Here is a 14,706-nt window from a genome sequence, read left to right as displayed (position 1 = left end):
AAGTGGAGAAAAGGTATGACATTTATGAAAAGGAGCTCTTAGCAGTGGTTCATGCTTTAAAGATATGGAAACATTATCTTTTAGGCAATGAATTCCTTATTAAAACTGATCATCAAAGCTTGAAGTATTTCAAGACTCAAAAACATTTGCAGGAGAAACATGCAAGATGGAAAAATTTCTTGTCTATGTTTCATTTTCAAATTATGTACACTCCAGGGAAACAAAATGTAGTTGCTGATGCACTTTCTAGAGTGCCTCGCATTGCAACTATTACAGTGACTCATCATGAAGATTTTCAAACGATGAAGAATACTTATGATGAAGATACTAATTTTGCAGCAATTTAGTCAAATTTACAGCAAGGAGGTTCTCATCCAGATTATTCCATCAAAGACGGTGACCTTCTCATGAACAATCGCCTTTGTGTCACTCTTCCTGTTCGACAAAAGGTGCTTAAAGAAAGTCATGAACCCCCTTATGCAGGGCATAGAGGGAGGGCAGCCACTCTAAGTGCAATTGAGCGCTACTTTTATTGGCCAACATTACGAAGAGATACACATAATTTCATTGAGGCTTGTCTGGTATGCCAAAAATCCAAGTATGATAGGCAGAAGATTCCAGGATTGTTGCAACCTCTTCCAATGCCCAAAGATCCATGGGAATCTATCACAATGGATTTCATCTCAAGTATTCCAAGAACACCTCAATGTCATGATATGATTTGGATCATAATTGATAGATTCAGCAAACAATCACATTTTATTCCATGTCATAAAACATTGAAATCCGCACAAGCTGCAAGACTTTTCATTCAACATATCTTCAGATTACATGGTATGCCTTTTGAGATCATTTCAGATAGAGACTCCAAATTCACAAGTAACTTTTGGCGTGCTTTATTTGAGAATTTGGGAACCACTTTAAAGTTCTCCTCAGCTTTTCATCCTCAAACTGACGGCCAAACAGAGGTGATGAATCTCACTCTTTTGGATATGTTGAAAGCTTATGTTAGTGAACATAAGTCACAATGGGAGAAATATCTTCCATTATTGGAGTTTGCTTACAACAATACAGTGCACTCATCCACAGGGAAAGCTCCAAATGAAATAGTACAAGGTAAAGTGATTCCTCCTCCAATTATTTGCACTAAAGATAAGATTTTTGCCTGCTGATGAGTTCGCTTTAGATTTAAAAACCGCAATGGATCAAGTTTGAGCCACTATCAAAGTATGCCTTGCTAAAGTTTGATAAAAGCAGGCTCAAACAAGGTTCCGGTCAAAATTCATCTTTTCCAAAGCTCTCCAGTAGATACTTTGGACCCTTCAAAGTGATTGAGAAAATAAATGAAGTTTCTTATCGACTTGAGCTTCCTGCTCATTGGAAAATACACAATGCTTTTCATGTAAGTTTGCTAAAACCTTACATAGAACCAGAACCAAAGAAACCCATTACTTAAGATCCCCCAAAAGTTGAAGAAACAGAGCAACTCTTGGAACCTGAACAGATTTTGTTTCACAAGTATCGAACCACGAGAAGTGGCCTTGTGACACGAAAATTCTTACTAAAATTCAAGAATCTATCCACAACAGATGCACAGTGGGTAGATGAAAATTTCATGAAGGATTACCCAAACATTCTTCAGCCATATCAAGAAGCTTTTCAGCCGAGGACAGCTGAATAAAAGCCAGAGGGCTGTCACAACTCTATAGAAACAGAATTTGTATCCTTTTTCATTAATTTGTCTATATAATGATTTATTAAATTTATTTCCTTCGCACTAATTAGATATAAAGAAAAGTGCATTGGAGCTGGCCACTGATGAGTGGTCACAGGTTATGGTGGACCCACGCGGTGGGTTAGAGAAAAGATAGTTCACACTTCCACCTATATGGCCGATTGGGCGCCTGTGACCAGAACTCACGCATATCAGGGTTAGACTCCAAAGATTGATGCCTTGAAGTGTGGGCTAGATCCACCAGAACAAACAGTTACAATCAACAAGATGGCATGATCATGAAATGCTTATATAATGTGCATGTGTGGGCTAAAAGCTTGAAATGCACATTTCTTTGCATAGGAAAGTCACATGAAGATTCTGATACCGTTTTTGCGATATACACGGAAAAAGCTTTCATATGACACCCATATTGAGGGGGTCCCTAAATTTTAGGAGCCTCGAATTAGCCTAAAAATGCTAGTCCTAAAAAATAGGGATGTCATTCTAAAAATAGTAAGTTCAGTACTTTGACTATGCTTACTAAATTTGGTTGTTTCTATTCTTGACAGTATTCAGCCCAAAAAGGAAGGCCATAGAGAAGAAACAAGTGTCAAGACACTTGTCACACAAGTTTCCAAGTGTCCCACCACTTGTCACATCTCATGACATGTGGCTAGATACTTGTCTTGTGCTACTCCACTTTCCCCTTTTGTACTAGCTCTTCCCTCTCCTATAAATAAGAACTCGTTTTTCTTCATTCAGCATCATTTTTCTTTGCTGAAAACTCATGTACAGCACCCACAGATAGCCAGAAACTGGCCCCATCCATCCCCATCATCATCCCCCACTTCTCCATTATCAAATTCCTCCATATTCCCTCTTCTATCACTGCTGTTTTACAGAACAGCAAGCCTGTAAATTCATTACAGCACCTCATTCTCAAGCTCTTTCTTCCATTTTAGCAACAAGAAGCAAGCCCTATCCATGTACTACTGTTCAACGATGGAGAAAGGCTGATTTCCCCTCTTTCTTCTCTCATACTGTAAAGAAATCAGTTCTTATCATTGCATAATAGATAATGCATGTGTGTTTGTACATCTTTGCATGATCTTGTGAGAGTGAGAATTACTTCTCCTCACTCTCAGGTTGATTGTAACTAAGCTCTTCCCTAAGGGACTTGGGTTGAGCAAAAATACATTCCTTCGGGGAGGGGGGGTTGCCCATCTTCAACCCCCAATCTTGTCTCCATTACTTTTACATTTTCATGGCTGTAATTTTGTGAGTAATTTTCATTTTCAGCTTTAAGTGTTCATTCTCTTTTATATTAAATCTCGAAAACAATCGAATATCATAATTGTTAAGCATACTACGTTGTTCGAGGCGTTTACAAGAGAGAGGGGGGGGGGGGGGGGGGGGGAGCAAGTCGCTCCATGCAAGTCGATCCCTCAACACATTGTGGACGAGATTCTCGCCAAGATGAGAGGGGGATCCATTAGAGGAGGAGGTGGCGGATCAGCGGCGGCATCTACACCTATGCCTACTCATGAGGAAGCCTCAAATGTAGGCCTATCTTCGACCAATGTGGGTTAGGCCTCCACCATTGGTAGTGCCGACTCCACATCCGCTTCGGGCTCCAGCATTGGCAAAAGGCAAAGGTTAGAGGCTCATGCCGTACCGAAGAGGTAATCCTCTCTCTCTCAAGCTCCCAGTCATATACGTGGATCGGTTGCCTTTCTTAGAGAAAGGCAACGACAAGCCAATGTTGAGATTGCATGCACGGTGATCGAGTGCAATCTTGCATTCAACATCCTAAAGCATGAGTAATGGAAGAAGATGATTCTCATGTGGGCCCATGTGAAAGATGGAGCGGCGTCTCATACAATGCTACGAGGACGAAGAAGATTGATGAAGAGAAGGAGAGGATTGATAAAGCCCTTGATCCTATTCGGGCCGCATAGACAAAATACGGTTGCTCCATTTTCACCGATGGATGGAGTGACCGTAAGAAACGGGGTATCATCAACATACTCGTTTCATGTCCACTTTGCACATATTTTTTGTGGGCTGTAGACACCGGCAAGAGGGGAAGAAAAACGACCGGCCCATTCATCTACCACCACATTCGGCAAGCTATCATTGAGGTACACATTGTCTTTTTAAAGTTGCTTTCGTTATTCATGAATCATAATTAGAATTTTCAAGTCATGATTCATGATTCATCTCTCCTCGAAGCTTTTATAATTTATGCCATGTATGATGTACTTGTAGGTGGGCCCGTTGAATGTGGTGCAAGTTGTGACCGACAATGCATCCAATTGTCAGCACATGGGCCGTTTGCTTGAGGCCAAGTTTCCTTCGATCGTGTGGACTCCATGTGCAAGTCATTGTTTGGACTTGCTCATGGAGGACATCGGGAAGCTAAAATGGGTGAAGAGGGTGGTACACAAGGCTACATTTGTTATCACCTTCTTTACGGTGAAGGTGAAGGTGCTTGCAATGTATCGCAAGCATAGCAAACTTGAGTTGAAGAAGCCTTCTTCAACTCGGTTTGCTTATATGTGGTTATTGTTGGAGCGGCTTTATGAGGTGCGGTCCGCCCTACACCAAACAGTGGTGTCCACTCTATGGAATGAGTGGGATGAGCATAAGACCGAGGAGGCGAAAGCCATGTAGCGGCTGTGCCTTGATGAGCAGTTTTGGCAGAAAGTCTGTGCCATTGTGATTGCCGTGACTCCCTTTTATAGGGTGGTGCGCATGACTGATTGCGAGGGGTCCACCATGGGTCTTCTCGTTCACTTCTTCAGAGCGGCATTGGTGGAGATACGGGCTTGCACAGTGATCACAAATTCTCAGCATGCATACATCATAGAGATAGCAGAGAGGAGATGGGCATGGATGCATAGGCCCATACATGGTTTTGTAGCATTGGTGCATCCGGCCTACAAGTTACCGGCGATCATGGATAACAGAGAGCTCCGCTCAAATCAGCTTGCATATTTGACTCGTGTGGTCCCCATAGATAACCACAACACAATCTTAGAGGAGCTTGGATGCTATGCAAATCAAAGAGGACATGTGGCATTTTCTTCTCCCACTTGTTAGAGAAGGGAGTCACTTGTAAAGCCTCTACTTTGGTGGCAAAATTTTAAATATGCGCTGGAGACTCTTCAGCCCTTGGCCATGACAGTCCTTGCGCAGGATTGCTCTTCGGGTGCATGTGAGAGAAACCGGAGTGTCTATTCTCTCATTTACACGAAGATTCGCAATCGTCTTAGCACACGACAGTTAAAGCGGCTAGTCTATTGCCATACTAACTTGCACATGATGAAGGCCATGATGAGTATAGGTAGTCCAAAGCAAGTAAACACCTAACCATAAAATGATAAGTTAAGTTTAATTTTTAAATTTGTTGGTTTCAACTTGTTACTTTATAGTATTATACTCAACAATTTAGTATTTATAATCTATTATCTTATGTGCATTGTGTAGGTGAATGTTGATGCATTCAAGTTGATGGGTGACACTCTTGCGAGTGTACATCAGGAGGTCGATGAGGAGGAGCAAAACTTTGCAGAGCTCTACAGAGAGCTCATAGCAACAGACACCTGTGACACTCATAGTCAACGTGCTCGTGGGCGAGGAGTTCGAGTTGCCAGCAAGGGCATGGTCATTCGGCGCCCTCCGAGATCGACGAAGAGTGGTTTAGATGGTTTGTAGACATATATGAGGCGGGACTCTAGTAGCTCTCATCCAGTCCCTGATGATGACATTCCCCCCTTGCCTATAGTTAGAGTCTAGACTGTCATTGCCTAGGGAGCCATCATTTGATGATGATGGTAATAACCTTATCAGTGAGGATAAGTATGAGAGTGCCTATGCGTCTGTTTATCATTAGCAAAATAAAATAGAGATAGTCACTTTCAGGGAAAAATTATAAAATATTCAGTTCCCTAACACCGTCTATCTTTTTTCTGTTATTATGATCACATGCGTCATTAACGAAATAAAAATAAATATCACGAAATAAACCATAATTACGATATTTTCTTAATGACAGGCATATAATCCTTTTCCAAGTGAAAGTGTCTTTTCACTAAATAGTTAATCATTATATTACTTAGGCTATTTTCCTAAGCAACACTTCATATGCATTTTCTTTCAAATGCATTTATAATTATTTAAAGCCAAATATAGTGATAAGCTTATAAAACATTATTTTTTTCCAAACCGACAATATATTACCTCTATCAGGTTTGCACTAATGGGAGTTTCGTCAATTCCTACCGCATCATTTTCTCCATCGGCCGCGTTTCTTGCTTTTCTTGCTTCGAATGGCCTTCTTGAATTTTTATGACCTCGTGGAGCCATGAATGTCAAGTGAAATTGATGTGGTAGTTCAGGGAGAGTCGGTGGTCATACAGAAAAATTTCACCAATGTTTTGCTTAGCGATATGGTTGTATGGGAGGAAGGCGTAACAGAGAATAGAGAAAATGAAAATGAAATAGAAGAGGGGTATTTTCCTCCTTTAAGGCTCAAGCTACAATGGAAAAGAGAAGTGGAGAAATTTTTTCATCATCAAGAGATCTTCCTTCTTGCTTTTTTTGTGAAGAAGAGGGGATGTATTTATAGCCATGAGAAGGAGCATACAGTTGACTCATTCTTTTGGCTACTTGTCAAGAGCCAAGTGAGCTTGATTAAAAATGCATTTTGAGTGTCTACCTATTGGATGGTGGCATGGGAATGATTTTTAAATGCTTTCTCTTCCTCCGGATATCGAAAACGTCGTGATGTTTTGCATATTTTTTCAAAACGTCTTTTTTTCTTCAAAACGACTTCATCTAGTGGTTTTCAGCCAAGTTATCTTATGACTTATCTAATTATTAAAGTCATGTCATACTCTTTGATACTTAACTTACTAAATATCATGCTCGTTCTTGCATGTTCTTTGTCTATCAATTAAGGCTTTTGTGATTTGTCTTGCGGTTACAAAATCAATGCAATCTTTGATGCATTAAATGAAATCGGGAATTCTAAACCAAATATAACGCGAGAAAAATTATGACCAAGCCATCGTAATATTATTTACGAGGAGTCTTTGCTTCTTGTTGGCCGAGAACATTGAGGCATCTTCTCGTGTCAAATTGCGGAATTGATTTAATGCAAGACTCGATATTAAAAATTTATGTGCAGTCACTTATGTGATAACTCGACAAGTAATTTTTAAAACATTTCAAACCCGATTTTGTTTCTTGATATAAAATATTATGGCGGGAATATTACATCTTTCATGCCAAAGTTCCATCTGTAAATGAACTTCAACCACAACCAAAAACTTTCCAAGTAATGTTTTACAATGCAAATAATACAAAGTCCTCTTTTTGCTGCCTTTAACAATCACCATAAAGCCCTTGCGGACCTTCCAAGATCCACCACCAAAGATAGTAAAATGTCCTCTTGCATCAAGTTGCCCAACTGACAATAGACTTTTCTTTATACCAGTTACATATCTGACATCCTACAAAATTAGCTCTTGGCCATTTTCAAGGGCCAAGTGAATGGTACCTACACCCTCTATTTCACATGCATGATTGTTGCCCTAGTAAACCTTGCCTAGGCAACCTACAATGTATTCAAAAAATGATTGCAAAGAGAGAGTAACATGAAAAGAGGCATCATTGTCCACTATCCATGATTGGGACAACCTATCATGAGCTAAAAGTAAGGCATTAATCACCTCTTTTTGGTGATGTGCATATCGACTACTACTACCATAACATCTACATCATTACATGAAGTTACAATAAGTATCTCTCCAGTGTCAGAGAGCTCTTCAATGACCACACTAGATGCAACATTTGCCTTCGCAACTTCTTTTGAGGGAGAGTTGTCATCATCTTTATTGAAATCCTTCTTTTTCTTTCCTTGATGTTTCTTTCTTTCTTGCTCTTTCTTGTAGTATCGACAATCAAGCTTTTTATGCCCTTTATGTCCACATTGATAGCAAGTAACATCCTGTTGTTTACCCTTGCTTTTACTCTTACTTTGGTCTTTATTTCTTGCAATACCCCTCTTTTCTGACCTGCCTCTAAGATGATAGGCTGAACCATTACTTTCTCCACTGGACTTTCTTCTAATCTCCTCCTTGAGAATAGAGCCCCTAACACCATCAAAGGTTAAAGCAGGGTTATTGCTTAGTGAAACAACCAAATACTCCCAGCTATCAAGCAAAGTTATCAACAAGAAAATAGCGTTCAATTTATCATTAAAGGGCTACAAACCAAAGTCTTGCAACTGACTTAGCACTCAAATGCTCTAATGCTGACTAGACTCATCCAACTCCTTGTGCATGAGATGCACTTGATTTACTGGAGTTGTATTTTCATAAGTGTCTATCAACTTTTTCCATATGGCACAAGTTGTATCAAGACGCTTAATGTATGTAAGTACACCATCAAAAAGGCTTGATTTTCAAGAGAGCACCATCACAATCCTTGAGAAATAAAATGCCTTGCATCCTATCCTTCTACAAGTCAAAGCCAATGCCATCAAACCCCTTGATTTCAAAAAGGGATTTAGTGTCACTACTGCTAGAATCATTAGTGGCCATTATTCAACAAAGTGCCAAGTACCAATGCTGTATTTTATAACAGTAAATATTAGGCTGAATATTCAGCTAATTTCAGCCCAAAATTTCAGGAGATAAGAGCAAGATTTGATCCAAGTTTATGTATAACAGTAGAAGGAATGAGTTTTATAACTCAGAGCATACTTGTTAGCTTAACATGGTATCAAAGTGCATGAGCTCAGAGGGCTAAAGACTTGTTCATCATAGAAGGCAAAGACAAGTTGAGAATTCAATATTATCTATTGATTTTCCCCTTCCTTTCCACTGCATCACCAAGAGACAGAGATACCCTTCGCTTCCTCTCCCACCCATCCTTCCTTTTTACAAGTTGACACTCCGGTGCTATGACTTCTCCATAGGCAAGTGGACAGACCACTAGGTGCTCCTCTTCTGGCATCATCGAACCTCCCACCGATGCTTGCTAACATGGACCTTTGCTCCCTACAACACCAATGTACATGTGCCCCAAGCGCTCATTGTGCCACCTCTCCCTTCTGGGCCACAGAGTTTATTCTCCACCACGGCTTTCAAATTTTTATGCTTGAGGCAATAAGACACATCCGATGCACACTAAGCCCTATCAAGCAAAAGGAGGATCATCGGGCGCCATGGTCTCCTTGCAACTGCCACAATGTGCTACGAAGGTTGCTTCTACTTCTTCTAGGGTTCCAAGAATGCCACCTCGACAAAACACAATTATACAATCCACTCCCCTGAGAGAGATGATTATGGATATGGTCCCCTCAATAGTCCGCTCCTTCGAGAGACAATGGCTATTTGACACTTTCCATTACTTCAACTCCACAGTCCACTCCATTGAGAGACATCGATTGTTGCCCACCCTTTGCTCTGCATGAGCCTTACCTTTTCCCGCCCTCGACTACTCAAGTTCGAGAGGCTACCTCTAGGTATTCTTCGACTCCCCACATACCTTCTTCAATACGATCGGCAGCACTTCCTTCGTCATCGGATAATTTGGAGTCCATGACCCATGAGTTTTTAGATTCCCTCTCTCCCCGAGGGGGATATACTCTCTTTGCTCTCAAAGGGGACCCCTACGTCTCCTCTCTCCGAGGGGGCACCTACTCATCCTAAAGTTCTTCTCTACTATTTACTCTTTGGGGATGGTTGTCTTCGAGCAATCATTTCACCTAATGTTACCCAGGATCTACAGGTACCACTTGGCTCAAGGCCTTAGAAGGTCAGACACAACTTGGTGACGAGACCTTCGAATTGTTTCAGGTATGGAGTTACGGAGTTAGTTGCTTCTCCCCCGAGGTGGAGCTAGGTTCTACAATTCATCTTGTCTACTATTCCTTAGTACACATTACCTTTCAGGTGGAAATCTTGGATCTCCAAAATCCTCTACATCTTCTTTGTATCTCTCTTCACTCCTCTTTCTTCATCCCTTTTTGGGCCTGAGAGAGGGTGTTGAGAAACCACTTACTCGGTTTACACACTTCATTTAGGGTTTTGCATTGACAGTCTCAAGAAGGGTTGGTATCCACATTTTGATCACTTTTTCAGTAGACGCCCACACAGTGGTGCACCACCCTAGACAAGTTATACCTATAAATAGGCAATCACTTCATTCATTCATATACCACTTCAATCATTCTTCATCCCTCTTCCTCCGTCACTCCAACACTCTTCTCTCTTCACTCCACTATTGCCCATACACCTACAGGAGGACATCGCAGTTCATGGTCACCCTTCCCCTTCTCCTTAAGGCGCCTTGTTTCTATTACCTTTCAAACTACGTTTGGAGGTTCCACCATGCTGGAGTCATCATTTGATAGTTGGCAACTTCTCTTCTCCACCAAGTAGCAACAATTTGCTTGCATTTTGGGTCTTCTCAAATCTTGGTGACAATCTCCACCTGCTCGCATCATCATCTACCTTACGTTTTGCACAGAGGAGGCCCCTACAGCCTACATTTTCCATCATCAAGCATCGCCTCCACATCTAGCGACCTTTCCCACACAAGCGTCAGCATTCTACTATTTGCGTTTTTCACCATTTTGGGCTCATGTACTTGCGTTTGAAGTCTAGCTCATCTCCCCAACATTTGAGGACTATGGTTTACTCCAGGGACAACTTGTGATCATCTTCCTCATCTCCAAAGACATCAAAGGACTACGGTTCGCTCCCTCAACAATTGTCCATCACCTTCCAATGATTACTTCGATAGCCCACTTCCCAAAGGATTGTGTTTCATTCCCTTTATTGTGCAAATACCCACAGGTGCTGCTGCCTGATTTAAACAAGACCGTGCATTCATCTTTCGAGCTTTGGCTCCATTGTATCAGCTTTTCTTCTCATAGCACGATTCAATGCATCATCACCGTGTTCTTGTGTTTTTGAGTTTCACTTCTCTCTTAGTGTTTGTTGTACGCACTCCGTGTTTCTCCCTACATACGCTACTAACTCTCTGCACCATCGCATATTTTGACATGGTATCAAAGCATACCTATTATCTTGACACCCTTTGCCCGTACCCTAGCTGCTTTGGGGTGGGACATCTTGGGTTAAAATAAAAATTGGGCTTGAGCTATCTTGACATTTCTTTCCTAACTCCAATTTTGGGCTTGAGAGGGGGGTATTGAGCTAAAAATGCAATCTAAACTTAATTATCTCTTAATAACAACCCCAAAGAGCACATTTACCAAACTTTTATTAAAAAGAAACATGATCCTAGAGAGTGGACCCATCCACCTATAAAAACACGCTGCCCACCACCCAGCCCCAATCTCCTTTTTCAGCTTGCAAGTGCCTTCTGTCTACTATCCACACCCTGCTCATGAAGGATATCTCAATTCAAGTTGTTGCCTACTATTTCCTATCATCAGGCACCTGCCACCCCGTCCCCCTACTATTGTTGGCAACTATTTACAACCTGCTGCCATCCCCAAGACACATGCATTTACTGGTGATCTGTCATTTCCAGTATGCATTTGGACCTGCAGAGTTGTCGCCAGCCTGCCACGTGGCAGCTAGATCTACGTAGGCACCTACCATCCCGTCCCCCTACTATTGTTGGCAACTATTTACAACCTGCTGCCATCCCCAAGACTGATGCATTTACTGCTGATCTGTCATTTCCAGCATGCATTTGGACCTGCAGAGTTGTCGCCAGCCTGCCACATGGCAACTAGATCTGTCATTTCCAGCATGCATTTGGACCTGCAGAGTTGTCGCCAGCCTGCCACATGGCAACTAGATCTACGTTTTGTTGTTTTGCATCATCGCCAGCCTGCCATGTGTTCGAGAAGAACATAGATAGCGAGAGAAGAAGGATTATTTCAAGCACCAAGTGTTCAAGAGATCAAATATGAGAAATTGTTGGCTGCTGGAATAACAAATTAGCTTTTAAATGGCCTGCATTTAATGCAAAATGTAGGTGGTGTTTTCTTTTTCTTCTTCTTTTTTTTTACATTAGGCAAATACAAATGAACACATACGCCAAACTACCCAAATGACAAATGGTAGGGTGCCCACCGGAACAATATTGGATAATCATATAATTATCACACCACGAAACAAAGTGGTGAGTAGGAACAGAAATGTTGAGAAAAGTGACGGGACAATATGCACTCATACCATATCACAAAGACAGTAGGGTTTACAAGAAGAAACACAATGTACGACAAATATTGAGAGAAGGAAAAAACTCAAAACAAGAGTAAAGAATGATGAACAATGAATCATGTTGATACAATGAAGGAAAAGCTTGAAATGGACTGCATTGTCCTCACCGATCAGGTGGCAACACCTATAGGGAATCTGCACAATGAAGGGAGTAAAACACAATCCTCCGAGCAGTAGGGTATCAAAGGTAAACGTTGAATGATGAAGGACAACTATAGAGGAAGCAGAATGCAGTCCTCACATACTATCAAAGAGGAGAAGATGATGACCAGTAAACTAAATCACTAACATTAAGAAAAGTAACGCGATGGTATGAAATCATATCATATCAGAGAGACAGTAGGGTTTTCGGAGAGAAACACAAAGTGTACGACAAACTTTGAGAAAAGAAAACTTAGAAAAGGAGTGAAGAATGATAAATGGTGAACATTGGATCGTGTTGATACAATGAAGCAAAAGCTCAAAGATGACTACATCGTCCTCGTCCTAGCTAATCACGTGACAGCACTTGTAAGGAATCTGCACAGTGAAGGGAGCAAAACACCGTTCTACGAGCAATAGAGTATCGCACTAGATGCTAAAAGATGAAGGATAGCAAAGTAGGAAGCAAAGCACAATCCTCAGGAGCTGTTAAAGATGAAGGATATGCTGAAATCTCTTTGAGATGATGGCTGCTATCAAGGAGACTGCACGGCAGCCACATGGAGAAGAAAACGCAACAATATCTAATAAAGATCTTTCCATGTAAGTGGCTGCAAACAGGCAACTGCTGGACAGCCCTTCGAAAGTGAAGAAAACATGAAAACACACATATCCGATTTAGGGCTGATAAAGAGGGTGTAACCTACTATAGATGGCCTGAAACTGCTGCAAGCGCAGCCTCCATAAAATGGCTGGCTGGGAACTATCGCCTGGGTGTGGGGGTGGCAACAAGAGCTGGAAACACACAATAATGATGATGATGATCTGCTGTACCAATCCAGGGAGGAGTGAAAACAGTAAATGCAATAGTATGGATGATGAAGAACAAGCTGCCACACTGAGAACGCAGCAATCTCAAGTGTCTGATGGCGATGTGAAGAAGACCACCAAAATGAAATCAACTATTGGTATGGCGTCACATTCAGCTTGACAACACCATGAACTAAGATATCCGCCAAGGTAGGGGTGTGGACACCAGTCGTAAGATATCTGCCAAGGTGGGGGTGTCACGTTCAACTTGACAACACCATGAGCTAAGATATCCACCAAGGTAGGGGTGTGGACACCAGTGGTAAGAGGATTGAGAGGGCGTACTAGGGGGAATGATGAAGAATGAATGAGAGAGTTAAGTGTGGAGTGTAGTGGAGTGAAGTGAAGAATAGATGAATGCCCATGCCCTATATATAGGCACATGAGCCGATGAACTCTCTTCAATGGTGCCCCAAAACTCTGAAGTGGTGCCCATTGAAGTATCTAGTGCGATGCCCTATCTATCTCAGGTGGAGCCCAAACACTAACTAATGATACAAATAAAGCCTTTTTGGAGTGGTAAATGGAAACCAAAATAGGAATTAAGGTAATGAAATTAACTTAATGAATGTGTTTCTCAACACCCCCTTGCGCCCAAAAATATGCCCTAAGAGGTGTGAGAGAGAGAAGATCCACCCTATAATCCCACTACTCCACTTGCAAGGGAACTTGTAGTGAAGGTGTCAAAGGCCCCGAACTAGGAAGAACATGTAGATCCTAGGTATCAATGGGTAAGATGGCATGGAGAAATGTGTGAAGAACAGCATGATAAGTAGGGACACCCTCTAAAGCCTAAGGAATGGGATCCTTCCTGAAAAGAGAAGAAAGATAGTCCCCATCTAGATCCCCCTAGGTGAGAGATAGGGAATCTAAAAACTCATGGATCACGGCCTCCAAAGTGTCTAATGATGAAGGAAATGCCACCCATAGTGTCAAAGAAGGTATTTGGGACTCCAATGGAAAAGAAGCTAGGCAGCTCCCAAAGAAGGCCTCATGAACTTAAGTAGAGGAGGGAATGGAGGGAGGGGTATCACATAGAAATTCATTGATGCCTGCATCGGAGTTGATGTCCATGGAGCAACATAAGGGAGGTCAGGAAATAGGTAGCTCCTAAGGAGCTATTGGTGGGCAGCAACCTATCTCTCAATGAAGTGGACTACAGAGCCAAAGGAGTGGAAGGAGTCAAACAGCCATTGTCTCTCAAAGAAGCAAACTAATGAGGAGACGCGTCATGGTACCCAATAGCGACCATCTCTCGAAGGAACAAACTGATGAGGAGATGGTATCCAACAACCATTGTCTCTCAATGCAACGAACTGCAGAACTGGTAGCTCGGAAAGCCACAACACCTAAAAATGGGTGGGAAAAACCTTCATAGCACACGACAATGGTCTCCAAGAGAGCAAAGGTCAATGACGACAATCTCGTTGAGAAACCCTTCACCCGCAGTTTTGCATTCTGTGTTTTGTGTTTAGGGTTTCACATTTTGCGTTTAGGGTTTCATTGTGTACAGCTCCAAAAAGGGTCTGGGCACCCACAGCAGGGCGCCACCCTAGGGTTTCACGTTTTGCGTTTAGGGTTTCATTGTGTATGGCCCCAAAAAGGGTCTGGGCACCCACAGCAGGAGGCGCTACGGCGCTACCCTAGACAGTCTCTTGCCTATTTATAGGCTGCCTCTGTCACTCATTCTTTATGGCTGATTCA

At 41.9% G+C, this 14,706-nt stretch overlaps 1 protein-coding gene and 1 pseudogene across 1 annotated transcript in view; one reads left to right on the top strand and one right to left on the bottom strand.

Moving 5' to 3' along the window:
* The window catches only part of LOC148021564 (deneddylase), a 57,092-nt gene that overhangs the window by 18,751 nt on the left and 23,635 nt on the right, over positions 1 to 14,706 (bottom strand). The gene's annotated exons all lie outside the window — the stretch shown is intronic.
* LOC148021565 (uncharacterized) lies at positions 4,012 to 5,434 on the top strand (annotated as a pseudogene).

Source organism: Lygodium microphyllum, chromosome 17, assembly GCF_053477565.2.
Source record: "Lygodium microphyllum isolate KBCC chromosome 17, Lygodium_microphyllum_v1.1.10, whole genome shotgun sequence".
NCBI lineage: Eukaryota > Viridiplantae > Streptophyta > Polypodiopsida > Schizaeales > Lygodiaceae > Lygodium > Lygodium microphyllum.
The sequence above is the reverse complement of the archived record's forward strand: the minus strand, read 5'-3'. Positions and strand labels throughout refer to the sequence as shown.